Here is a 25,896-nt window from a genome sequence, read left to right as displayed (position 1 = left end):
GCGTGGCTTCGTAGTAAAAGAGTGCGGGTACTAGACTGGCCTGCCTGCAGTCCAGACCTGTTGCTCATTGAAAATGTGTGGCACATTATGAAGCGCAAAATACAACAACAGAGACCCCGGACTGTTGAACAACTTTAGTTGTACATCAAGCAAGAATGGGAAAGAATTCCACCTACAAAGCTTCAACAATTAGTGTCCTCAGTTCCCAAATGCTTATTGAGTGTTGTTAGAAGGAAAGGTGATGTAACACAGTGGTAAACATAACACTGTCCCAGCTTTTTTGAAACGTGTTGCAGGCATCCATTTCGAAATGAGCAAATATTTGCGCAAAAACAATAAAGTTTATCAGTTTGAACATTAAATTATTGTCTTTGTGGTGTATTCAGTTGAATATAGGTTGAAGAGGATTTGCAAATCATTGTATTATGTTTTTATTTACATTTTACACAATGTCCCAACTTCATTGGAATTGGGGTTTTACTTCTATGAAAAATGTGAAGACTTGATTCAGCCCCTTTGTGTGCTGCATCCTGGTTTACACAGAAATTTAGTGAGATCAGGTCTGGGAATACGTGCAGCTACTATGTGCTGCTGTGTCCTTCACACTACAGAACCACCTTGGGTACTGGATATCAATCACCCTAGGGGAACACCGATCTATCCTCACCTCCCAAAAGTAGCTATCTATCTGCTGCAGTCAGGTGATATGTGGGTATCCACTTAGTCTTTTCCAGTTACTGGAGATCACAATACTGAGGTGCCTATGCGCCAGATCATGCAGAGGTGCACACCATATATCCAAAATGTTGGCACTGATGTTGCCTCACAAAACAAGTGGTACACCTCATCCAATTCTTCCCCAGTAATTGTTTGTTTGGCACAAAGTCAGTTCAGTGGTACTCAAGCATCTTCGACAGATACTTCATGCCAAAGACATCCAGGACTCACCTTAGGTCACTGGTTACTGTCCAAGTCTCATGACAATACAGTAAGATAGGAACCATCAGGATCCTAAAGACTTGGACATTCATTCTTCTGCAAAAGTATCAGCATCACCAAACACCACTGTCCAGTGACATCAGGAGTTCATAAACTCTTCCCCAAGTGTCTCTTAAGCTCAAAAGCAGATGATCCAGAGACATAAACATTACTATTGAGATAAGTGAATGTCTCTACAAGTTCAAGACTTTCATCGCACACAAATGCACTTCTGACAAGCACGTTCAGGAAGTCATTGAAAGCATGGTTCTTAGTCTTGATCCAGGACAATCACAATCCCAGTCACTCAGACTCCTCACTTTGTTTCTCAAGTGCTGCAATCAGGGCATCCATTGATTCCACAAACATCACATCATCCTCCTCATATTCAAGGTTAGTAAACCTTTCACAGCCAAAAAAGGCATCTAAGCCACTGGACTCCACAGCCTCACTCAACACCTGGTCCATGCAAACACTGAACAAAGAAGGAGCCAGAACACAACCATAATGAACACTAGAACTCATTTGGAAGAAGTCAGGCTCTTCCTCCACTCAAGACAGCACTCACAATACTTGTGTATAGGCCAGCTATGATGACGAACAACTTATTTGTAATGCCATGAATTTTTATGATTGCTCAGCCAGCTGATTCAAGTGCTTTGTGAAAATCAACATTTTGGCTGCAGAGAAGCATTGTCAATATTTGCACTTGCTTTCCATGATTACTAGTGGAGGTAGAATGCAGTCCATGCTTGACATGTTTGAGAAGCCAGGCTGTTAAGCTTGCAGAGGAGCATGTAGCTGGCACTGAATCCTGTTAATTTAATTCAGTTTATTTGTACAGCACCAAATCACAACATAAGTCACCCCAAGGCACTTCACAAGGGTAATGTCCCAAACCATTCCAACTCCCTGTCGAAGCACATAGGCAACAGTGATAAGGAAAAACTCCCTCAAGTGTTTTTTCTAGGAAGAAACCTAAAGCAGACCAGGGCCTGGTTTCAGAAAGCAGTCTAATCTTTTAGTCTACTAAGCTTTATAGTTGACTAAGGTTAGTCGCCCAACATTAGTCGTCTACTGTCCATGTCACATCGACAGCTAAACTTGTAGATTAGCCGTCATTTTCATGGTCATAGCGGCCTTGCAAGTGCTGTTGCCAAGAAACGCCTCCAATGCGTGACAGTTTTGTTTACTTCTGGGTTGGTCCGTCTGCTACAACATTGGCTGAGTTCACCACAGCAGTGGAGAAGTGCTCCTGACCTCAGCATCCATAAATATCTCCAATGGATTATTCCGGTCCCAGAACATCTGCTCCCACCGCAAGTCTCTCCTTCCTTCCTCCTCCACCAAGTGGTGGCACATGATAGCCACCATTTTTGAGGTAAGACAGTGAAGTTTTGTCGACTAAAATAAGATTAGCCTCCTCCTTGTTTTTTTTGGGGGGGGGGGGTGATATCAGGCTGTTTTTCTGGGCTGTTTTTCTTTCATCCTGCTGACTGACATCCCATTAACATTTGTAGTAATGCTCCGCTGTAGGTCAGCTTTTATTCTTCTGATTCTCATCTCTGCTGTCCTTCTCGGCAGCTCACAAATGAAGATTAGTAGTGTTTCATTAGAGAGGACAGCTTGAGAAATATTTCTTTTTCAAAATGAAAAAGTTTAAAAAGAAAACAAGAGCAATCCGAGATTTCTGACATCCACCAAGGGCTGACAAGGACTAAAATGAAAGATATGTGATTCACATCGTGACCCAGACCTGGATCTGGTTTCCACAACACAGCACAATGACTGCATACTGATCTAGAATGGTCCGATTGATCAAGGTGTTCAAATCTGATATTTAATTCTCAAGATCAAACAAAATAGTGTCTTCCTGACCTTAGTTTTTCATCATGATGTTGTATCCATGAAGTAACTTTGACGTAACCCTTAAAAGTCAATAAAGTGAAATCCTGATACAGAATCCAGATCCGGATCCAGATCATCTCCAAGTGAAACCTAACTCTTGTTGAAACTTTAAACCAGGTTCCAGACAGTTTTAAACAGATAACTAAAGCAAACCCTTGATCACTAACATAAAATAAGGAATTAGCACAGATATTATCTAACAGTTCCGTCTGGGTGCTCCGGCTGCCTCCCACTTCGTAAGACGTGCAGGTCAGGTGACCTGGTGACTCGAAATTGACTGCAGGTGTGCGTGCGAGTGTGATTGTGTTTGTTTGTCTATATGTGGCCCTGTGACAGACTGGTGACCTGTCCAGGGTGTTCCCCCGCCTCACACTATGACTGCTGGGAAGACTGGAGTAAGTAGGTATTGGACATGAACGAATGAAAATTCTCAGATACTGCTGTTTGGTTTTTTTCTTTTCCTCTTCCTGTTGCTTATTCTTTCTTGATGATTTGTATGTCACTGTTCTGAAATTCTGACACATTTGGCAGCTAACTAGTTGCATGGTGCCTCACTGGGACAATATGTTTGTAACTCCCATGGCCTAGGCTGTTCATGGCTGACCAATTTTAGGGGGTGAAATAGTCAGATGTGAACAATATATGAACTCGTTTTTTGCTTTGGACCCCTTCCTGTTCACAGCCTGAGGCAGTGCTTCATATTGTATATGTACACCTTATCACATGTCCCGATGTGTCTGTATGATCCTCCGAGGGCTCATACAGACACATCGGGACATGATACAGGGTGTGATACATAAACAGACATGTGATAAGGTATTTATCACATATTACAACAAAAAAAAAGAACAAGAACCATATAATTATTGTCAACTCCATTTAATAACAACTCATTTACTCACTACACCAACAACTTTCATTCAACACTTGAGCTGATAACAAATAGCATAACACAGAAGGTCTAATCTATATAATCATCAAAATATGGTGGATTCAGCTTGGGACTCCGACGAGGGCGGTCGCATCTCCTCCACTCTCCCTTATCTCTGCTCTCTGCTTTAACCTTCAAGTCCCTACTTCACCAAACTGTGAATTCCTCAAATTATATTGGATACTGGATCTATTGGACTACTATTAGATTAACCATGGAATTGATCAGCTGGTCTCTGAACGCTATTGACAACATGTTTTCTACAAGAAGGTCAGGACGGGGGATCCTACCTGCCCAGATGGAACGTATCCTGTGGGCTATGTTCTCAACTCCTGGGGGACCGTGGCGTGTTGCATGCTTGGCGCCTTTCTCCATTGAGGATATCAAGGATTTATTCATGTTTGGTCTTATGGTAGCAGGGCTGGTACTTTCTGGCTTATGTGCTGTCCTGATCTACCGGAAAATTGGCAAGATGGCGGCATCAAGAACCACGGCCCCTCGCTTGGCCGTCATGATTAACGAGGTGGGCAAGGCAGTGCATTCTCAGACTGCAATGACTCTTGAACTCAGACGCAAATTGGATGACATTTTGGAGCAGATGCGTGCCTTGCAGATGAAGATTTCAGAGGCCGGGGAATATACTTAATTCATAATTGGGAATATTCTTAATTCATAATTGGGATTTCGTTGTTCAAGTGAAGCTGTAAAAAGTGTTTTTCACTGCTCAAACCACAACACGGCAGGCTTATCAGCCTGAAGGACAAATTGCCCGACTGTTTTCCTCCAGAGGAATGTCATCAGGCCTTGGTGAACATTTGGCTGTTTCTTATCTCAACTCACAAAGACAATAAACTGTTTCACAGGACTGAAGCATGCTCCACTCACTCTCCCCACCCCCCTCATACCCCCCATCACACACACCCCCACTCCGGCTTCTGCTCACATCATCCCTTCCCTTCTGCGGGGCGGGGCGGTTTTAGCTGCAGCTGGTCCCCCCAAGCTGACGGTGGCACAACTCAGGGTTGCTGCGTGACCTTCACCCACTTGCCTCAATTCGGATAACGGACTTCTTCAAACTTAGTGCACATAAACAATGTCAAATGTGTATGTGCTGTCTTTAATTCTGATGTGTGCCATTATTACGGTAAACAAGTAATAATTGTGGACTAATTGCTGTCTGAGGTAACTGGAGTGTAAACATAATTTCTCCACTGTGAGATCAATAAAGTATATCTCTCATCTCATCTCAAAATAGTTAAAGAATGATCATACACATAAATCATGTAGAATGAATAATGCAGATAAATCATGTAGATATGTAAATTATGGAATGTTCTTATGTCTCGCTATAAAATCAAGAGTGTCCTCTTCACGAACTTCTTGATGTCTCACAACTTCAGTATGACACTCAAGTTGTAGAATTCTCCCTGCTAGGGAGGCTAAAACTCTCTCACCTTGATCAGACATCTTTGTTGAATGAAACAATCTGGGTCCTGCACTTGTCACCAGGGTAACACAAAATGGGAGTTTGTCATTGGTAAGGCTGAGAAATGGGGGCTCCTGATTGAATGAAAAGTGGACCGATACAAAGCCTGGTATTTTCAATGTCTTTTTTTTTTTTTTGGATCACCCTGTTTTAAGATTTGTATCACCCTGATTTTATTGCCACAGTTGCGAAGGCAGTAAAACTGATAGGACAAGTGTCAGCCATATTTTTTGTTGTATCTCATGAGTGCTGGTTTATGAGTATAGGGCAGATTTCTATTGTAATATGTGACAAAGTCACATTCAAGGCACCCGGCTGTGCACTACTGACTTATTTTGCTGAGATTTACAGTCAGCCGTACTTCCAGCTGCACTATAACTAGCACAACCAGTGTTAAAAATAGATCAAATAAATGTAAACCAGTCTGTGTAAACTGAATAACAAATAATAAATGCATACCCTGCAAGACTAGGGTTGGGTATCGGTTTGGTTTTATCCGATACCGGTGCCTACTCGGTATTTTTTAAACGATACCGGTGCTTAAACGGTTCTCGAACCGGTACTTTTAAAAAATACATAGCCAGGCGTTAGACACACGCTGTTAAAATGCAACAGTACTTACTAATGCTAACCTAAGACACTTAATAATCAAGATTTGTGGTTGGCATTAAACTAAACTTACCTGAAGAGGAACGGCTGCTGTCATCGTCATCATCGGTGATGTGCAACGCCACACCAGTAGGGCTGGGAGTGGGACTTTCTTCAATTTGCCCTGCAGCTCCTGCTGCCGAAGTGCTGGGCCGTGAAACGTCGCGCAGTTTATCAAACACCGTGCATTGTTCAGCTTTCAAATAAACTCCGTGACTAGCCAGATGCTTCATCAAATCTGATGTGTTACCTCCCTTACATGCAATTGTTTTATGACATCTGTGGCCCGTCGCAGAGTCGTTGCCCTTGGGTGTGAAATGAAGCCATACTTTGGAGCATTTCGCCTTCTGCATTTTTATTGATCCTCTCGCTATCAGTTCTCATCAGCTAATGCGGCGCTGACGTCACGCAGGTTGACGCCGGAACACCGTGGTCGGTCGCCCCCTTTCGGCTCATGAGAAAAAAAACGTCAGGCACCGAAATGAGGCACCGAAATTTTCATTCTTATTCGGTCTTGTTACTACCATTTACGTCAGAACCGGTGCTCTATTGGCACCGCGTTTCGATACCCAACCCTATGCAAGACAACCACATCCTGTTGATTTTACTTCTCCTGAAGTGGTACAAAGCAGCCACAGAGAATATCGTCCTGCTGTCTGACACTGCCTCGGCTTCACAGGGCTTTGTACGAGGTCTGTCAATAAAGTATAGGTCCTTTTTATTTTTTTCAAAAACTATATGGATTTCATTCATATGTTTTTACGTCAGACATGCTTGAACCCTCGTGCGCATGCGTGAGTTTTTCCACACCTGTCGGTGACGTCATTCGCCTGTGAGCACTCCTTGTGGGAGGAGTCGTCCAGCCCCTCATCGGAATTCCTTTGTCTGAGAAGTTGCTGAGAGACTGGCGCTTTGTTTGGTCAAAATTTTTTCTAAACCTGTGAGACACATCGAAGTGGACACGGTTCAAAAAATTAAGCTGGTTTTAGGTGAAAATTTTAACAGCTGATGAGAGATTTTGAGGTGATACTGTCGCTTTAAGGACTTCCCACGGTGCGAGACGTCGCGCAGCGCTCTCAAGTGCCATCGTCAGCCTGTTTCAAGCTGAAAACCTCCACATTTCAGGCTCTATTGATCCAGGACGTCGTGAGAGAACAGAGAAGTTTCCGAAGAAGTCGGTTTCAGCATTTTATCTGGATATTCCACTGTTAAAGGAGATTTTTTAATGAAAGACCTGCGGGCGGATTGCAGCGTTGGCTCACAGCCGCCGCGACGCTCCGCCACAGGAAAAACACCTCTGTTGGAAACCTTAAGGACAAGTTGGAACATGTCCAGCTGTTAAACAATTTCTCATATACTCACTCCACTGAAAGCCATCAAAAGCCGCCTGGATTTTACAAATGGTTATCAACACAGAGGTGTTTTTCCTGTGCCGCCGCACTGCGCCGGCTGCGTCCCAACGCGCGGAACCGTCCACACACCTTTCATTAAAAAAATCTCCTTTAACAGTGGAATATCCGGATAAAATGCTGAAACCGACTTCTTCTGAAACTTCTCTGTTCTCTCACGACGTCCTGGATCAATAGAGCCTGAAATGTGGAGGATTTCAGCTTGAAGCAGGCTGACGACGGCGCCTGAGAGCGCTGCGCGACATCTCGCACCATGGGAAGTCCTTAAAGCGACAGTATCACCTCAAAATCTCTCATCAGTCGTTAAAATTTTCACAGAAAACCAGCTTAATTTTTCGAACCGTGTCCACTTCGATGTGTCTCACAGGTTTAGAAAAAATTTTGATCAAACAAAGCGCCAGTCTCTCAGCAACTTCTCAGACAAAGGAATTCCGACGAGGGGCTGGATGACTCCTCCCACAAGGAGTGCTCACAGGCGAATGACGTCACCGACAGGCGTGGAAAAACTCACGCATGTGCACGAGGGTTCAAGCATGTCTGACGTAAAAACATATGAATGAAATCCATATAGTTTTTGAAAAAATAAAAAAGGACCTATACTTTATTAACAGCCCTTGTATGCTTCAAAATTTTCAGGTTCTACAAGTTCAACATGACGGCCATTAAACATCCAGTTGCCATCGTCACATTTGTGTTTCTTGATTTTTTTTTTCTTTTTTGTTTCCACTGAGATCGTGAATAAAGCCGCTCACTGCAGGGGAACCGGCACACAGCTGCTTCTGGCTTCAAATGGCTTCTTAATTTTCAATATTTCCATGTTCCAGGAGTTCCTCGTGATGGCCATTAAACATCCAAGGGCCACTGTCACATTTGTGTTTCTTTCATTTGTCAAACCACAGTCATTAAGCTGGTTAGCACAGACATCACTAACAGGTAGCAGTGATAAATAGCTGTCCTCTTAAGATCCCTTAGCCCTTAAAATTTTTCAGTTTAAATTTATTTTCATTTATATAGCGCCAAATCACAACAAAGTTGCCTCAAGGCGCTTCACACAAGTTAGCTCTAACTTTACCAACCCCCAGAGCAAACACACAGGTGACAGTGGTTAGGGAAAAACTCCCTCTGATAATTTGAGGAAGAAACCTCAAGCAGACCAGACTCAAAGGGGTGACCCTCTGCTTGGGCTTAAAAAACAACTTCTAAACAAACAAACAATTTATTTTAATTTGACCTTTATTTAACCAGGTTTGCGATTAAGATCTTTTTGCAAGGGAGACAATTATAAAGTTTCCAATCTACCTAATCTGCATGTCTTTAAATGTGGGAGGACACCGGAGCACCTGGAGGAAACCCACGCAAACACAGGGAGAACATGCAAACTCCACACAGAAAGGCCACAGGTGGGAATCGATCCCATGACGTTCTTGCTATGAAGCAACAGTGCTAAGCACTAAGCCACCATGGACTGGAGTGTTGGATTTGGACCATAAAAAAAAAAAAAAAAAAAATTCTACCAATTAACAAAAAAATGTGATGTGATCTCAGTATGTCTCAAAAATAGTTCATGGAATTTAATGAATATTTTAATATTCATTTAACATTTTTGAATATTTTATGTACACTCAACAAAAATATAAACGCAACACTTTTGGTTTTGCTCCCATTTTGTATGAGATGAACTCAAAGATCTAAAACTTTTTCCACATACACAATATCACCATTTCCCTCAAATATTCTTCACAAACCAGTCTAAATCTGTGATAGTGAGCACTTCTCCTTTGCTGTGATAATCCATCCCACCTCACAGGTGTGCCATATCAAGATGCTGATTAGACACCATGATTAGTGCACAGGTGTGCCTTAGACTGTCCACAATAAAAGGCCACTCTGAAAGGTGCAGTTTTATCACACAGCACAATGCCACAGATGTTGCAAGATTTGAGGGAGCGTGCAATTGGCATGCTGACAGCAGGAATGTCAACCACAGCTGTTGCTCGTGTATTGAATGTTCATTTCTCTACCATAAGCCGTCTCCACAGGCATTTCAGAGAATTTGGCAGTACATCCAACCAGCAACACAACCGCAGACCACGTGTAACCACACCAGCCCAGGACCTCCACATCCAGCATGTTCACCTCCAAGATCGTCTGAGACCAGCCACTCGGACAGCTGCTGAAACAATCGGTTTGCATAACCAAAGGATTTCTGCACAAACTGTCAGAAACCGTCTCAGGGAAGCTCATCTGCATGCTCGTCGTCGTCATCAGGGTCTCGACCTGACTCCAGTTCGTCATCGTAACCGACTTGAGTGGGCAAATGCTCACATTCGCTGGCGTTTGGCACATTGGAGAGGTGTTCTCTTCACGGATGAATCCCGGTTCACACTGTTCAGGGCAGATGGCAGACAGCGTGTGTGGCGTCGTGTGGGTGAGCGGTTTTCTGATGTCAATGTTGTGGATCGAGTGGCTCATGGTGGCGGTGGGGTTATGGTATGGGCAGGCGTCTCTTATGGATGAAGAACACAGGTGCATTTTATTGATGGCACTTTGGATGCACAGAGATACCGCGACGAGATCCTGAGGCCCATTGTTGTGCCATACATCCAAGAACATCACCTCATGTTGCAGCAAGATAATGCACGGCCCCATGTTGCAAGGATCTGTACACAATTCTTGGAAGCTGAAAATGTCCCAGTTCTTGCATGGCCGGCATACTCACCGGACATGTCACCCATTGAGCATGTTTGGGATGCTCTGGACCGGCGTATACGACAGCGTGTACCAGTTCCTGCCAATATCCAGCAACTTCGCACAGCCATTGAAGAGGAGTGGACCAACATTCCACAGGCCACAATTGACAACCTGATCAACTCTATGCGAAGGAGAGGCAAATGGTGGTCACACCAGATACTGACTGGTATCCCCCCCCCCCCCCCCAATAAAACAAAACTGCACCTTTCAGAGTGGCCTTTTATTGTGGACAGTCTAAGGCACACCTGTGCACTAATCATGGTGTCTAATCAGCATCTTGATATGGCACACCTGTGAGGTGGGATGGATTATCTCAGCAAAGGAGAATTGCTCACTATCACAGATTTAGACTGGTTTGTGAACAATATTTGAGGGAAATGGTGATATTGTGTATGTGGAAAAAGTTTTAGATCTTTGAGTTCATCTCATACAAAATGGGAGCAAAACCAAAAGTGTTGCGTTTATATTTTTGTTGAGTGTATAAATTGAGGCGCAATGTGCCACCACCCCCTTTTTTCAAATCACTCAATTACTTCAGATTATGACAAAGCACTTCTTCAACATTCTCACCTTATGACATCACAAAGGTTTGAGGATGAAATCAGAATTCTGCCTGCCCTTTTTTGTAGTGCAGGTTCCCAATCTGGGTCCTCGAAGGCTTCTAACCTGTACTTTTTCCCCATTGCTGCTTGGTCTGTTAAAAGCTGGTTATCTCACTCAGGTGTACTCAGCCAATCAAAAGCTATCAAACACCTGACTGAGCCAATCAGCTGTGGGTAGAGCAGGTAAGTCCCTTTGGATGCTCCCTTGTTTTTCACTTGGGGTCACCACAGCAGATCCAAGGAGCTGCATATTGATTTGGCACAAGTTTTACGCCGGATGCCCTTCCTGACACAATTCCACAATTACATAGAGAAATGTACAGATAGAAAATGTGCATGTTATGGGTCCCTGTGGACTGGGATTCATTTGGTAACCACTGCACGATCAGAGAAAAAAGAATTCTTTGAACCCCTACATGTTGTTCATCTGTAAAAAGCGAGCAATTATAAAAGAGGTGCTGAAGAAAGTCACAAACGTTAACCACAAAATCAGAGCAAATAAAATTTAAAAAAAAGATGATGGAGCATTCCAGATTTAGACGAGACGTCTGCCTGTTGGGCGTCTATTTGAGACAAATTACTTTGAGTCATAAATAGCCTGTAATTAAAATATATCCATTTGATGAAGAAGCAGCAGCGTCTCTCTCTCTCTCTCTCTCTCTCAATTTAGTTATGGGTTGGAAAAGATTAATTCTGGGGTGTATAACCCTTGTAATTTTCCAAGTGCTTTTTATTGTTTTCCAGGTGAAAAAAAGAAAAAACGTGCAGACGGCTGAGATGATGTCTCTCAAGGTCTGCTTTGATTTGTTTAAGCTTCACAAGCATTGCTTTTTTATTTCTTTTCGTGCAAACGTGCACAGCCCCGGTCACATTTATATTTGCATGAATATTTTGGAAGTCATCCGCAGCGAGGATTCCAACGTGAGGCGTTCGAGTGCACGGGTCAGGCTCTGATTTTTCACTTCTGCAGCACAAATGAGCGCTCTCTGATGGAGAGCTGCAACTTTTTCCTTGTTTTTTTTTTTTTTTTTAAGCTCACTGGGCCCTCTTGTGGTCACAGCGACAACTGCACGCGCACACGCAACAAATCAGACGCCGCATTGAAATCACCAGCTGTTGTCCGTAATGATGAAAACATCCCCAACTTAGCATAAATTTATAATTATGCAGAAAGCAAATTTGAATCTCTTTACTGGAACTTTTCAATTCCCATGCACTCTCTCCCGGGAGAGTGCAGAGATTGTGCGAGAGATTTTTCTCCTCCCCCCTGCCTGCTTTCTTTCTTTTTTTTTTTTTTAAATGCAGATCTCAGATGCTTCATAATGAAAGTTTTGTGGAGTCCCGAAACCACAACAAATGAACTTTTCGGAGAAGTATCTCAGCCATCGGTTTACAATAAGAGATCGAGCCACTCTATATCTTAACACACCTTATAATTCCGATCCTTTTTTCGGGTGGGAGGGGTGTGTGTGTGTGTGATTTTGCAGCCTTTTTCCACCTCTGATGTATTGTACCCCCCCCCCCCCCCCCCGTACTAATTCTGTTTTCAAAGTGGATGCGTAAATTAAATGTAAATGGATCAGCGTGTTATTTATGCAAAAACCCAATAAGAGAAACACATGCATATTGTAAGCAAACAGCTGCATTACCTGTGGGCTCCGGCGCACCTGCTAGTGCAGAGCAGTTAGCCTCGCGTGCAGATGCAAACTGTCAATCATCTAACGCGCGCGCGTGCACGCGCAAGCAGCAATTGTGACCAAGGGCAAAAAAAAAAAAATCAAAATAAATAAAATAGAAGAAGAAGAAAGAAAATAAAACCAAAGCATGCAGAAAAAAAACCCAACAAATAAAAATGCAACATGCAGTGTAACACGCGTGTGGGAGTTCCACACTACTATACGTGATCGCACGCGCGCTGCGTGGAGCTATTTTATTATAGTTTTAATGATTTGAAACATTTCCATCACACTCTCTCCATATAATTTTTTTAATGGTGTGACATCTGAGATGAGACATTTTCACGATTGATTTCAGCCTGTGCGTGGAAAAAACAAAGCCATTTAAAGTTGTTTTTTTTTTTTTTCCATTTTCATCTTTCTGTGGATGAAAACGCATTTCAAACAACACAAGTGGACTTTTCACTCTGCGAGGGGGAAGAATAAAAGCTTTCCCATTATTCATTCTGTGGGTTAATTCCTGAGAAAATGTATTAAATCAAGTATTTTAATTTTGTGTGCAAGTAATTTTATTTTTCCATTATTATTATTATTATTATTATTATTATTATTAATAATAATAATACTGCTGGAGGGAAGGCCCGCAGTCATGTGCGCGAAATATGATGAAGATGCAGAAGCAAACTTGCACAAAAGAAAAGCAACAGCTTGTGCTCCAAACAAAAAAGACAAAATCTGAAAACTCTGTAATATAATGATTTTTTCCGTAAAGCCTTGTTTATATTTGCGCAATTAATTGAAATAAAATATGTCGACGCGGCGAACAGACTGCGGCATTATCTTCTCTTTTAACACGCGCTGTTCAAACTTAATTATATTTTTGAAAACTTTTTTTTTTTCCTCGCACACTTCGGATTTCTAACAAACGAGCCCATCTGTTTTAATAAACGGCTTTTATTTTAATCGTGCGCTTTTATATTCCGCTCAGGTGTGCGCGGATTGAATTTTGGCATGCTGCCCTGCGCGGGAGCGAAGCGCACGCCTCTGCGCGCCATCGACTTTTCTGCCTCCTTCTTCTTCTTCTTCTTGTCGTCGACGTGCAAACATGTGGCGTGTAAATATGAAAATGAAGGAGAGTGAGAGCTCTCCTGGCTTCTCTCTCTCTCTCTCTCTCTCTCTCTCTCTCTCTCTCTCTCTCTCTCTCTCTCTCTCTCTCTCTCGGCGCGTGTCCCCGGAGAGCGGCACGTCGGAGAGGAGCGCCTGTAAAAACCAAAGTGGGGCAATGAGACAAGCTGCGCCACAGCTGGCAAATCATCGATTTGAGCATCAGAAACGGGGAGGGGCGGTTCGTTTACCTGCCACCCTCTCAAAGCAGCCCTTCCTCACATGCCGCCACTCTTCCTCTCCTCCACTTCACCCCTACTGCCCGCAGTGCGCGCTTCTTCGCATTTCGTGCGCTCCGTCCGCCCTGTGCGCTCCACAACTTCAGCCTTCGCCGGTGCGCTTTTTTTCCCCTCCCCTCCCTCCTCTCCTCTCTTCTCCTCTTCTAGCAGACGACTACTCCTCCTCATCCGCAGGACTTTTGACTTTCTAAACTCTCGCACTCCCACAGAACAGTTGCCTATTTTTGGATCTCTCGCCGCGGAGCGGTGACTCGAGGGTTGCTCAACTTTTGATGGAAAACAAGAGGTCGGGCGACTGCTGACTTTAAAGGTACGCTTAATGATCTGTCTCTCTGTCACTGTGAGCGCTCCTCAGCCGCATCTGTTTTAAATCACATTCTTCTTCTTTTTTTTAAATTTTATTTTATTGCGTGACTCATAAAAAAGAAGGCGCGCCTCTTTGGAATTAGAAGGATAAATTACTGGAGTGTGAACGAATTATGGCAATTTAGAAGAGTTATTTTCCTTCCAAATCTCTTAAGAACCCACGGAGAGCAAAAAGTGGCTGCGGGATTAAATATTTCACACGGAGGAGAAAAAAAATATCACGTTTTCGCAACTTTTTAAGAATTTCTTATTCGTGCGTATATTTGAAATACGCAGGCCGGTGCCAACTGTACACCTGTGATTTCTCCATCTCCACCTTATCCATTGCGCACAAAACATGATGCTGTGCGCTTTTGCGCGCTGACATCCACTTTATTCGCAAAATAAAATTCAATTTCCGACTGAAATAACACATTATTTAAAGCAATCCTATTGCAAGTTTTGGCCCTCACTTCTGTTCATTTTCTCACTGGAATGAAGCGTGCATATTGTCAAACCGCTGACATGTCTGTTAGAAGCTGCAGCCCAGCCGGCCATCTACTTTTACTACTTTTTATTAGACCATTAGAGCCACTTCATTTATTCTCTCCATATACTTACTATTTAATTATGTGTCAACCTGCTGCAACACTTTTATTGCTTTACAATGAAACACTTTGTGTTCCACTTAACTCTCAGAAGCCCACTGAGGGTGGAGGGGGGAAAAAAGAAAATGATGCATGAGGGTTAATGAATTTAGTGTTTCTTTCTGCTCCACTTGGTGTGAGGCAGTTACACACACCGGAGTCGTGCTGCTGCTCTGACCTGTGACTTTTGTCACAGTGCTTATAAAAGTAATTTCAGGTACAACCAGGCAGAGACAAAGACAGAGACAGACAACCACAAAGCAGTTATGAGAAGATGTAGTGCCGTCTTAAAAAGACGCGTGGGCACTGATGTTTTGTGGGTGATTTTTTTGTTAAACAACTGTGTAAAGGTTTCACTCTGTGAGAAAGCTGACATTTCACACACATCATTGTAACCACCCTTTATTATGTTTTTAGGGTTTTACAGATGTATTCCCCTGAGCTGGGAGGATTACTCAACAGAAAAGAAGGGAAAAGAGACTGAGCAAAAATATCAAACATTCCAAATGTGAGAATGTGATTTTCTTGATTTGCACTTCTGTTTTGTATCATTTAAAACTGAATATCTTTTTTTTTTTTTTTGGTTTTAGGCTGTCAATTTGACAAAATACGCATTCTCAACGCATCATAGCTGGCCTCAGGAAGCCGAGGTGCACTTTTTTAATGATTTTCTGATGTCTTATAAGTGACTCATTTAATAATAATAATAAAAAAACAGTTTAAAATGACTGATCAAAAAGCACAAAGTAAATTGCAATTAAACCTGGCATTAAATTTTTGGACATTTCACACTTCCTTGAGCATCTCAATGCTGGTTTTGTGTGTTGTTTACTTACTTCGTTGCTGTAGCCAGGTTTTGTGCGGTTTCCATCATCGCTTCTGATTATCAGGTCAAGCATGGCAATTCTGCATGGGGAGGGAAAAAACAAACAAACCCCCAAAAAAACCAACAGGTTACACAGCATGGAAACGGTGATTTGTTTCCCTTTTATCTCTGCAGATCGGTGGCAGTTGAAGGTTCTGCGGCTTATCTGGTCAGTGCCTTTGACAGCAGCGACACACACACAACCCTTTTCCTGTCTCAGGCTGCCATGTGTCACTTCTTGTAAAAGTCTTCAGACGAGACAAAAGCCTTAAGCGTCACAGCTCGAGAACGTTGAAACAAAAGCCTCTCGGTTTTACTTGTCGCTCTCAGACTGTTACAACCACTATTATCACTTTGCGGTTGTGGAAGTGGCACAAAAACATCCATGTATCGACATGGCGTATCTGTCTAGGTGTGTGTGTGTGTGTGTGTGTTGGGGGGGGTGTCTCGTAAAGTTTCTTTCTATTGACGGCATCGAATGAGAGCACTCGTGGATCCAGCGGGAAACAAATGCAGGGTCTTATTTGTGTAATTCAGTCTTTAAGTACATTCATAGCTCCACTGCAACCTGCTGTGATTAACAATTAGCAGCAGATGTGAGAAGTCTACCTTTTAACTGGTGAGTTACAGGTGTTAGCACTTTTATTCACGCAGACATCTTTATTTTACTTTATTTTGTTAGCAGAGCACGGCTTTGTTTCCATCACAACTTGCCGAGCCCGCACTGTGTTTATGGTATATGCGGTACGGCACCGGCAAGAAGTCAGCTCAGAAGAAATGATCGCTCGCCGTCTTTTCCTCCCACTCCCTCCTCAACCATCTAAATCCCAGCAACGCTTCGGTATCGCAACTCCCTTAATTGTCATTTTGGTTCATCAGGTTGCCTGGGTGTGTGTGTGTGTGTGTGTATTTGTGTGTGCGTGTTCCTAGATGCTGACGACACTGATGCTGCTTGGCGAGCTCAGCATCTCCGGGGTCCTCATTAGACCCCCGGAGAGGAGGCCGGCAAAGTCCGGTACATCCAAGTGCGTCGCTCAGGTTAATAAAGGATGAGCAGCAGGTTGTCAGGTTAATGCCAAAGTTTGTCCCATGACCCCCTGAGACCAATTAGTTTGCACGTTTGAGACTATGTGTTGTGTTTTTATTGCACGAGTCTGTTCTGAAATGATATTACGTACTTAAAATTAAATATGCATTTGCTTTTATATATACATACATATATATGTGGGGGAGTGATGAGGGAAACTTCTCAATGTCTTAACTTTGTATTCAAAGCAATGCACAAAAGGTTGGAGCTTTGAACTCCCCCAGCAAAGATGCGCATTATTAAAACCTCCCGCTGTTTAGTATTTGCTGGGAGTTTAGTGCTGGGCTGTGCCTCACTATGATGAGACTGATATCTCGCCTAAAACCATTAATCGTCGTTCTTTACCACCTCGATAATTATCGCTGTAGCAAAATAACAGCTCAGCAAACAGTGAAATTATACCTGTGGTAGGGAACAGAGTAAATACCTGTTTAGCTGCCAGCAAATGTATTTATTAGACTGTCGCCAGTAAATAAGAGGCCTGTCTCGTTTTTTTTTTTTAACATGTGGCTCTTTGGGGATTCCACCCCCTCCACGCACACACACCATATGAAATAGCTCTGCTATGCTTGCTAATAGAGAAGAAAGATAACAATGATTCCCAGCTTTTTTTTTTTATGACACGTTGTGACTAGTTTGGGGAAAATAAAAGGATTGTTGCATTCCAGAGCATCAAAAATGCAAGAAAATGCCCCTCCTGTTTGAAACATGCCACCCTGGCAGAGTGCTTAGCATGTGACTTGGGCATTTTTTTTTTTTTTTGGCAGGATCTGGAAAGTTACTTTGTTTATTATTATTATTATTATTAAAAAATAAAAAGGAGAATGGGAGGAGTTGGGGTGGGGTGAGGGGGGGGGGGGGGTAAGTTGTCCCAGCATGTTCAATTGCATTTATTCTGGCATGTGCTTTGCATACTGTTGATCCAGATTCCTTGGCTTAGCGATAAAAGCACAGCATTGTTTTGGGGTCTGTTTACTGAATGGGTTGGCGTGTCCTCCCCGGGAGATAAAAAAAAATAAAACTAAATAAATAAATAAATAAAAAAGAACAAAACAGCACCAAAATCCGTCATGTTGGTTTTGTCACGCTGTAACAAAATGACATCCCTCTTGATTTGGTGGCACGCTTCATGCTACCATAGCAAATACAGCTTAAGAAAGCATAAAAAAGTTTTTACAATTCAAACCACAATAATACAGGTCCCAGTGTGTTTCTGTTAATTTTGAGAAGAAAAAAAAAAAAATCACTCCCTTTTATTCCAATGCTTGTCTTTATCCGATCTGTGTAGGTTTTTCTGAATCCTTTGTTCAGATAATGCACAAAAAAGAGAAAGCGATTTAGAGGAAAGCGCATCCTCCTAAGATCAGGTTGTTAATACCCGCCCACATGTTCCAACGAAACAATTTGAACACATACTGTATTCACACACACACACACACACACACACACACACACACACACACACACACACACACACACACACACACACACACACACACACACACACACACACACACACACACTTTCCTTATCAACTGTTTTGTTTGTCAGTGGATGGATGATGCATCCTTTGACAAGGGATTAAAAGTTCTAAGAAAAAAAAAATGTAGCTAAAGAACCACATCTTTAAGTCTATATGTTTTATACAATACTTATGCCTAAAGCTAGATATTAAGGGCCGTTTCCCCCTACAGGAATAGTACGCCATTTCTCCTTTCATCTCAGTGTCACTTCTGGGATGCTGAGGTGAACAACACCATCACATCACCTGCTTTCATTTCCTTGCCACGCCTTCACTGCGTCTGCCCACCCTTTTTTCACCCGGTCTGTCCTCCTAGTGCCACAGCAAGGACAAAGCCGTTTTGGCTCGCTGTCTAACCCTGTCCTTCTCTGATGCTGAAAACTGTTGCAGTCCACGAGGCAGAAATTAGCGTTTAATCATTTGCTCATGTGATGACCAGGTCCGGCAAGCAGTGACAGCAAAGTCTTCAACAACATCTGCCTGCTGAACATTGTGTGACCCCTCGTATAATCTGATAAAGACACAGAGAGCCGCGCAGCTAGAGGGAGGGGTAATGAAGCAAAGTGGCGGGACGATTGAAGTAGCAAAAACATGCAGGTTTGAACTTTTAATACACATCCATTTGAGGACGGATTTGGCGGCCGCTAGCTCAGTAGGCTAACTTCAACCCCAGATCATTTCAGGCCATGACTCTGAGAGCAAAATCGACGAGTCTCTCTGCAAACGTTAGGGGGTGCCGATTCCTGATCACCAAAGCTCGAAAATCAAATCGCAAACCATAACTCATACAAGTAAGAGGCTCGGTCACAGCTGAGGGAGAAACGTGAAAATCAACAACCCAAACATCCTCCGAGAGTCTCCCAAGTGAACTCCCCCCCACACCAAACACGCTGCTGAAGCACGCTTGGTGCAAGAGTGCAGATGTACAAGTGTTTGTGGGTGTGGGTAGGAGTTGCACTGTGTACAGGGCGCGCCACAGCGTAAAGGTGGTTTTCGAGAACAGAGGCTTATGATGAGAGAAACACAGCCATCATCACCGGCAGTTGCCTTTCATATGATTGAGGAAAAGGGGGGAAAAAAAACCCGTCACTGTGGAGAAGTGGTGTTAGGCCTTCCTGTCAGCAGAGCCTAGGTGGAGACCACTCGCTCCGCTTCTATTTCTGTCGACTTCATGTAATTATAAAACAATTAAGCACTTAGGAGCCGGCTCTCTGTTCATTACATTCCCCTTGTTCTTTCTTTCTCCTTTCTCCCTCCTCCCACACCAAAGCACGGACATATGAGAAGTGCAGAAATCACCTTATTTCACTAGTAATTGAAAGCCACACTCGCAGCATGAGAGGCTAATGGAAAACGTGAAACTAATTCGATTGGAGGATGTGTTCATTATGGAATATTCAGCGTATCTGTGCTTACTCCCTAACAACAGATTAAGGATTTTTTTTTTTTAAATCCTCAGATGTCGAAAACATTCATAAACTACACAGCTGATATTACAGACCCAATAATCACTGAATATCTCATTATGTGTCTTCCTGTAAAATTTTTATGTTTTCTGTCACAATATCAAACTGTTGTTTTTCATCCAAAGTCAAGTCATACGTTTGTGTGAATGAATGTAAAGCTCTTCAATAAAATGCCATCTAGTTCTGCATCTGTGCTTTTGTTTGAACAAGAAATCATTTTTGTTACATTTGCTATTTTGCTTTTTGTTTTCAGCCTTAACGTGCAGCCGCTGCACGCGTCGTCTTTTATTTTGACGAGGTTGATCTATGAATGCACGCTGACACCGCCGTGTTATGACATGTTATTAAATCCTTTTCCGCATTTAATAATACTATTATGTTTGCATTTTTTTTATTTAACTGTGACATACTCGTGCAGAAAAATCAAAGTCTAACCCTCGTGCTGTTTGCAGAGACTGAAAGCGTAGTCTAATTTGTATTAGTAACACAAATAATCGTATTAATGCCCATTAGAAGCATCATAAGTGGCGAGCATGAAGACATCACAACACCTACGTGCAGTTATTGATGCTGCCGGCTTTGCCTGACACAGTAAATAAAGATGCTTCTTGATGCCGGGCCAGCAATGATACATTTTCTTATTAATTTCTCCCTTTTGTGTTCTGCTTATTAGTCTCTCTTAAAAAAGGAAATAGCCATTATATAAACATCCTGCTGAGATGTTAACATACACACACACACATATATATATGGGATATATATATACCTGGAATAATATATTTGGCGAAGGTAAATATTTGTGGCATAATGGTGCCGTGGCTTCTGACGTTAAATACGAGGTATCTTTTGTTGTAATTTAGCACTCTGTCTTTCATATTTCACGTGTCCTTTTTTCATGTTTTCTTTAGAAACGTAGCCAACAGACACAAAATCCAGCCTGAACAATTACACTTGTGTTGATGCTTTGCACACGACGTGTTGTATCTGCCTGACACAAAGCAACACGGGCTTGAGTAAACCCACCTTGAACAGAGCTAAATCTGTATTCACTGTGTGATTATGACAGCAGACAGGTAGTATTTTTAAATGGGCTTTCTGTGTTTCCAAACCTATTTTTCCCCCTTTCTGTGTGATACAAACCAGTATATGTTAATTGATAATCAGCAGTGTTGATTCAGTGATGCATTCAGTGCAAATCTGTGCCCTTCTGGATGTCAGAGGGTTTTCACATGCATGGTGGTGCCAACCTAGCTGGCAGTGCCGGCACCTGTTGGTGGTGCCAAGGCCTGGCAGGGGTTATCGATGCTCTCTGATGGTGCCCGACAGTCACAGTGGAAATGACTGCGGCTGCTTGCGTCATGCCAGATCGAAAAGAGCATTTGCTGACAATGGCTTGCTTTCACCGTTGTGCCGTTTGCCTGAGCACTGCAAAGTGCAGGCCGGGGGGGTAAAAAAAAACAACAAAGATAGGGCGGGAGCTGCAGCGAACATCGTGTAAAACATGTCAGGGTGGAAGACGTGAACACGCAGAGTGCTGTACAGCTTTCCCGTGCAGGTCTGTGTGCTGCAGGATTGGTTGCTTGCATCTAATGGAGGCTGCAGCCATTGTTGACCGTGTTGAGGCAACATTTATAAAAAAATAAATAAATAAAGCAAATAAAAAATAAATATATGCTGTTTTTACATATTAATCTTTAGTGATTTTTCTATAATGTTATTAAAATGCTTAATTTATGAAACCACTGTCATGCTTTTGGAATATGTTTGCAAAAACAAAACAACACTGCATGGTGTGGATCCTTCCTTCACACACGCAGTCAATCCATTTAACCACACGGCACACCGCAGCTGTGTTTAGCACACGGCCTTGGCAGCTCAGCCGAACTCTGAGAATGGTGAGATAAGAACTGATCACTGCATCTGTGCGGCAGCCTCTGCTCGTGCGTGCAGTCAGATTGAGGACTGAATACAAGCAGCTTCAACAGCTCGTCCATTTCCTGCAAAAACCACAGTGCTGTGGAACCCTTCTCTGTTACGCTGTCGCCCCCTCAGGTTTTGCACTCTGTGCAAACTAGAAGTCAATATTACATGACAGGTGTGAAAAAGTAAGTTACACACTGTGTTTTTCCATTAAGACCTAATGAACACTTTCCAACCACAGACATATTTTGAGACAAACAAACATGACCTCACTTGGGTGGGAGGAACAATGATTTAGTTTCACGTCTGGTTGATTGAGAGTTGAAGTCGTACTGTATGAAATCTTCCTTTAATATCATAATTTTTAAGAGCCCCCAAAAAACTTTGCAGAAGATTCTCTGGTGATCGCCACCTGACGGGGAGCATGGTTTGGAGGGGGGGGGGGGGTTTGGGGGGTGTTAACGGAGCATTTTGCATGCACCTGACCTCTGCTGAGAACCTCGGCTTGTCACTGTCATAAGGTGTATGTACTTCCTGTTTTCTGTTGGTTTCCTTCACTCACCCCCCCCCCCCCCCCTTCACAATCTGGACAAACATTTTTATTTGATTGTCTTTTAGCCTTCCACACCACCTCCCCAATAAAAAAAGTTTCATCAAAGAATTATTAAATGACAGATAGTTTTTACCTTTAAGTCATATTTATATGAGCCTGACCAAGGGTCACACGAGGGGATGGTGCAGGTGTATTAGTGTCACCGGTGTGATATCAGTCTGCCCTTCATCTGTAAAGTCAAAGATGAACCATTATTACTCATGAGCCATCTTTAGGTTACAGTAAAAACATCATAGCATGCTTTATTGACAATATCAACACAGATTAGTTTGTCAGATATTTCCAGCCAGCCCAGCTTTCTCCAGTACAGCAAAGCCTGTCGTGCAGCGGGGAAAGGTTGATGAAATAATTACAAAATAATAACAATAGCTCGCATGTCGACTTGAGAAAACCTTCCAGCTTGCTATTGTTTGCAGAGCGCGTGTTTCTCTGCAGCCTCCAAATATTCCTCCTTTTCTTTCCTCATTTCATTTCTTGGACCATTTTGACAGTTCAGGGTTTTGTTGACACTATCAACAGAGATTAGCTTGTCTAATATTTTGCCATAATCCAGTCTGACATAATACAGCACGAGTTGCGAAGACAAAAAACAAACAAAACAAACAAAAAAAAAAACTTTGTGATAATAGAGGAATACTGATGCATTAGCTGAATGTTCAGAATGTTCACATAAGAAAATCTGTTCTTTTTCCTATTTACTGACCAGAACATAACATGCAAGCAGAAATGTGCAAAAAGTCATTCCACTAAAATGTTTGCAGTTAGTGTATCAATACTTAAATGTTTTTTAAAGTGACCTTTAATCAGTGTTCTCTCATTTTAGACATTTAATATCATACATTATCACCAAATTCTAATTAAGAAGAAAAACAATCACTTCTGATTATGTAATATATGTTTTTATGCCATATTTACAGTGTAATAAGTGAATGTTATGTGTTACTGGATCAGTTTATCTACTCACAACAACCACCACGAGGCGTGTAGCTCATTTTCACCATATGAGAATAAATACAGTATACATTAAAGGTTACTGTCAGGTTATGTGGACTTTCAACACTGGACAGTGTTAATTAATCATCTATGAAAACAGAAATAAGTATTTTTTTAGTACAGTCCGTGTCGTAAAAGGACTGTCAAGCAAAATTGTGTAATTGCTGTATAGTTCAGCCAATAGTTAATCTCTCCCAGACATAAACGCACTTTTTGAGGCTTTATGTTTTGTACCACTCCATGGAATAGATTACATTCAGAAGACTATTAAACTCTTGTAGGTTAAAATTATCTCAGAGGGTGTCAAATGATTGCCCTGAGGGCCAGATTTGTCCTGTAAGGTAATTCCACAAACCACCACATGCAGAGCTTTGCAAAATGACAAGCAATCAAAAGCTGCAACATTTATCAGTTAACACAAATAAGTGAAATGTGTCTACATTTCATCTTTTAAAATGCATGATTTTTTTAGTGGGTAAAACTACATGATATTTATTTATTTATTTATTTATTTATTTATTTTTGGTGGACGCTTTCAGTTTATAAGACAATCAGGCTGTACGTAGTTCATGTTATTGTGGAGTGATCATCAGCAGCTGTCTGTATGTTGTCATGTGGCTGCAGGCAAAACACATCCAAAGAAATCAATGGCTTCTTTTGGTCTCAAGTTGAAAATGAGCTTTATAACATGGCAACTGATGGAAAAAAAAAGTCATTCAGTGGAACTACACACACACACACACACACAAAAAGGCTCTTTGGATGAACTCAATTCAATTATGCGCAGGATTTCCATCTAATAAATATATGTAGCCCTAACTAAAATTAAACACATCCATGCAAGATAATGTAATTTAATTGATTTGGGACTACATATATTTATTAGATGGAATCCAATCCAATTAGCCACTTGTTTGAGTTTATCACTCAAACAAATGACTCATTGGATGAACTCCATTCAGTTATGGGCAGGATTTCCATCTAATAACTATGTGTAGTCCCAACTAAATTAAATTAAATTATCTTGCACGGGCGCTCTTTATTTGAGTTGGGGATACATATATTTATTAGATGGAAATCCTGCACATAATTGAACTGACTTCATCCAAAGAGCCATTTTTTGAGTGTATAATAGAAATGTTTGGGCATTACACTTTTGATTTTCTTTTGAATCAGTGGAGGGCAAACAAACTAGGGTACCCCAAACTGTTGCACAGAACTGTATGTTTACAGTTTATCATTAACTGCAACATGTATATGTTTTGAATGTATCTGTCTTACATTTTTATTCATTCTTTCTTTTTTAGCAAAAATAGTTTTATATTCCATATTTATGTGTAGGAAGCTGCCTCCGACTTGGGAAAGAAACAGCTGAAGTTTTTTTCCACTGAGACTATTTTTACATCACATCTTAAATATAATTTATAATATTCACAGAATTTGAGAAAAAAGTTAACAAGAGAAGGTCCTGGTCAACACATTATACACATATTACATATGTGTAAATAACCCATAATTTTTATTTACTAAGAAATATCACATTGATTGAGCAACTATTAATTTACAGGAGAAGAATTGGAAGAATGTTATTTATTTCAATGTAAAATGTAATAACTTAGTTCAACTCAAATAAGTTATTAAAATGGATTGCCTGAATGTAATTGAGTTCAGTTAAGATAAATAATTCACTATTAAAAATAAATATGAATATAGTAAAAATATGAATATAGTAAGGCAATAATATGAAGTATTTTGCATTTATTCACTGTATTCCTCAAACAATATGCAATTGTAAATATTAAAGTAATCTGAATTAAGTAAGACTAACTTATATATATTCCTAATTCTTTGTGGGTTTTCATGCAGATTTCATGCCAAGTTTTTATCTCATAAAGATGCTGCTTGTGTATTACTGAGGGATCAAATACAGACACATTTCCTGTTACACCTATTCATGGCTGATCATACACAGGAATGGACCCACTAAAGTTTCATTTTGCATACAACCTGTTCTTCTACTTGAGCCACAGCCACTGAATGCTGCATCTTGAGTTTTGTGTTGTTAATTTTATGTTATTTGGTAAAGGAATTACATTTTTTAATACCACCAGTTTCCCTCTTTTGGACTGTAGTCTTATTTTGGAGAGTTGATAAATGTCATTTACTTGTTCACTCTCTCTCTGTCTCTGTAATATACCCTGGAATTAAACAACAAAAAGAAAATGACATCAGTAAACATTTCTGTGATGAAGTCATCCTGTTTGGCAGCGGTTACTCAAGTGGTAGAGCAGGCTGTTGGTGTAGTAAGAGGTCACTGGATCTGTTCCTCACTATGTCCTTAGGCAAAATATGAAACACAAATTTGCTCCCAGTACCAAAAACTGGAGAGAGTTAGTATGACAAAAATCAAAAAACAAAACAAAACAAAACAAAAAACACCCGTAAAGAATAATTGCTCAAAACTGAAACATTACTAAGAGCCTTTCTGGAAATGATATGTAAATGGTTTTGTATTTCTTTATTTTAAGCTGCTCCTGTTTTGCTCTGGGTCACCACAGCATGTCCAGTATGGCACAAGTTTTACACTGAATGCTCTTTCTGATACAACTCAAACTGAAACAGTGAATGGGGCACAAGTGGTCTTAA

The 25,896-nt window shown here is 41.5% G+C and overlaps 1 protein-coding gene and 2 long non-coding RNA genes across 3 annotated transcripts in view; 1 reads left to right on the top strand and 2 right to left on the bottom strand.

The window, feature by feature from the left end:
- LOC117514011 overlaps positions 1 to 25,896 on the bottom strand; it is a 35,564-nt gene that overhangs the window by 6,613 nt on the left and 3,055 nt on the right. Inside the window, exons 2-3 of the long non-coding RNA XR_004561770.1 lie at positions 22,331 to 22,426; positions 15,621 to 15,690 (exon numbers count right to left, since the gene is read on the bottom strand). This is a non-coding gene — a long non-coding RNA (uncharacterized LOC117514011). The remainder of the gene's footprint in view (positions 1 to 15,620; positions 15,691 to 22,330; positions 22,427 to 25,896) is intronic.
- Positions 13,154 to 13,873, bottom strand: LOC117514012. The gene is made up of 2 exons (XR_004561771.1): positions 13,745 to 13,873; positions 13,154 to 13,649 (listed from the first exon to the last, which is right to left on the bottom strand). It is a non-coding gene; the product is annotated as an uncharacterized LOC117514012 (long non-coding RNA).
- LOC117514010 (DNA-binding protein SATB1) overlaps positions 13,896 to 25,896 on the top strand; it is a 122,603-nt gene continuing 110,602 nt past the window's right edge. The window contains exon 1 of the mRNA XM_034174293.1: positions 13,896 to 14,102. The gene's annotated coding sequence lies outside the window, so the exon portion shown is untranslated. The remainder of the gene's footprint in view (positions 14,103 to 25,896) is intronic.

This window comes from Thalassophryne amazonica, chromosome 7 (assembly GCF_902500255.1).
Source record: "Thalassophryne amazonica chromosome 7, fThaAma1.1, whole genome shotgun sequence".
NCBI lineage: Eukaryota > Metazoa > Chordata > Actinopteri > Batrachoidiformes > Batrachoididae > Thalassophryne > Thalassophryne amazonica.
Note: the sequence above shows the minus strand (reverse complement) of the source record. Positions and strands in the feature narration are given on the sequence as shown.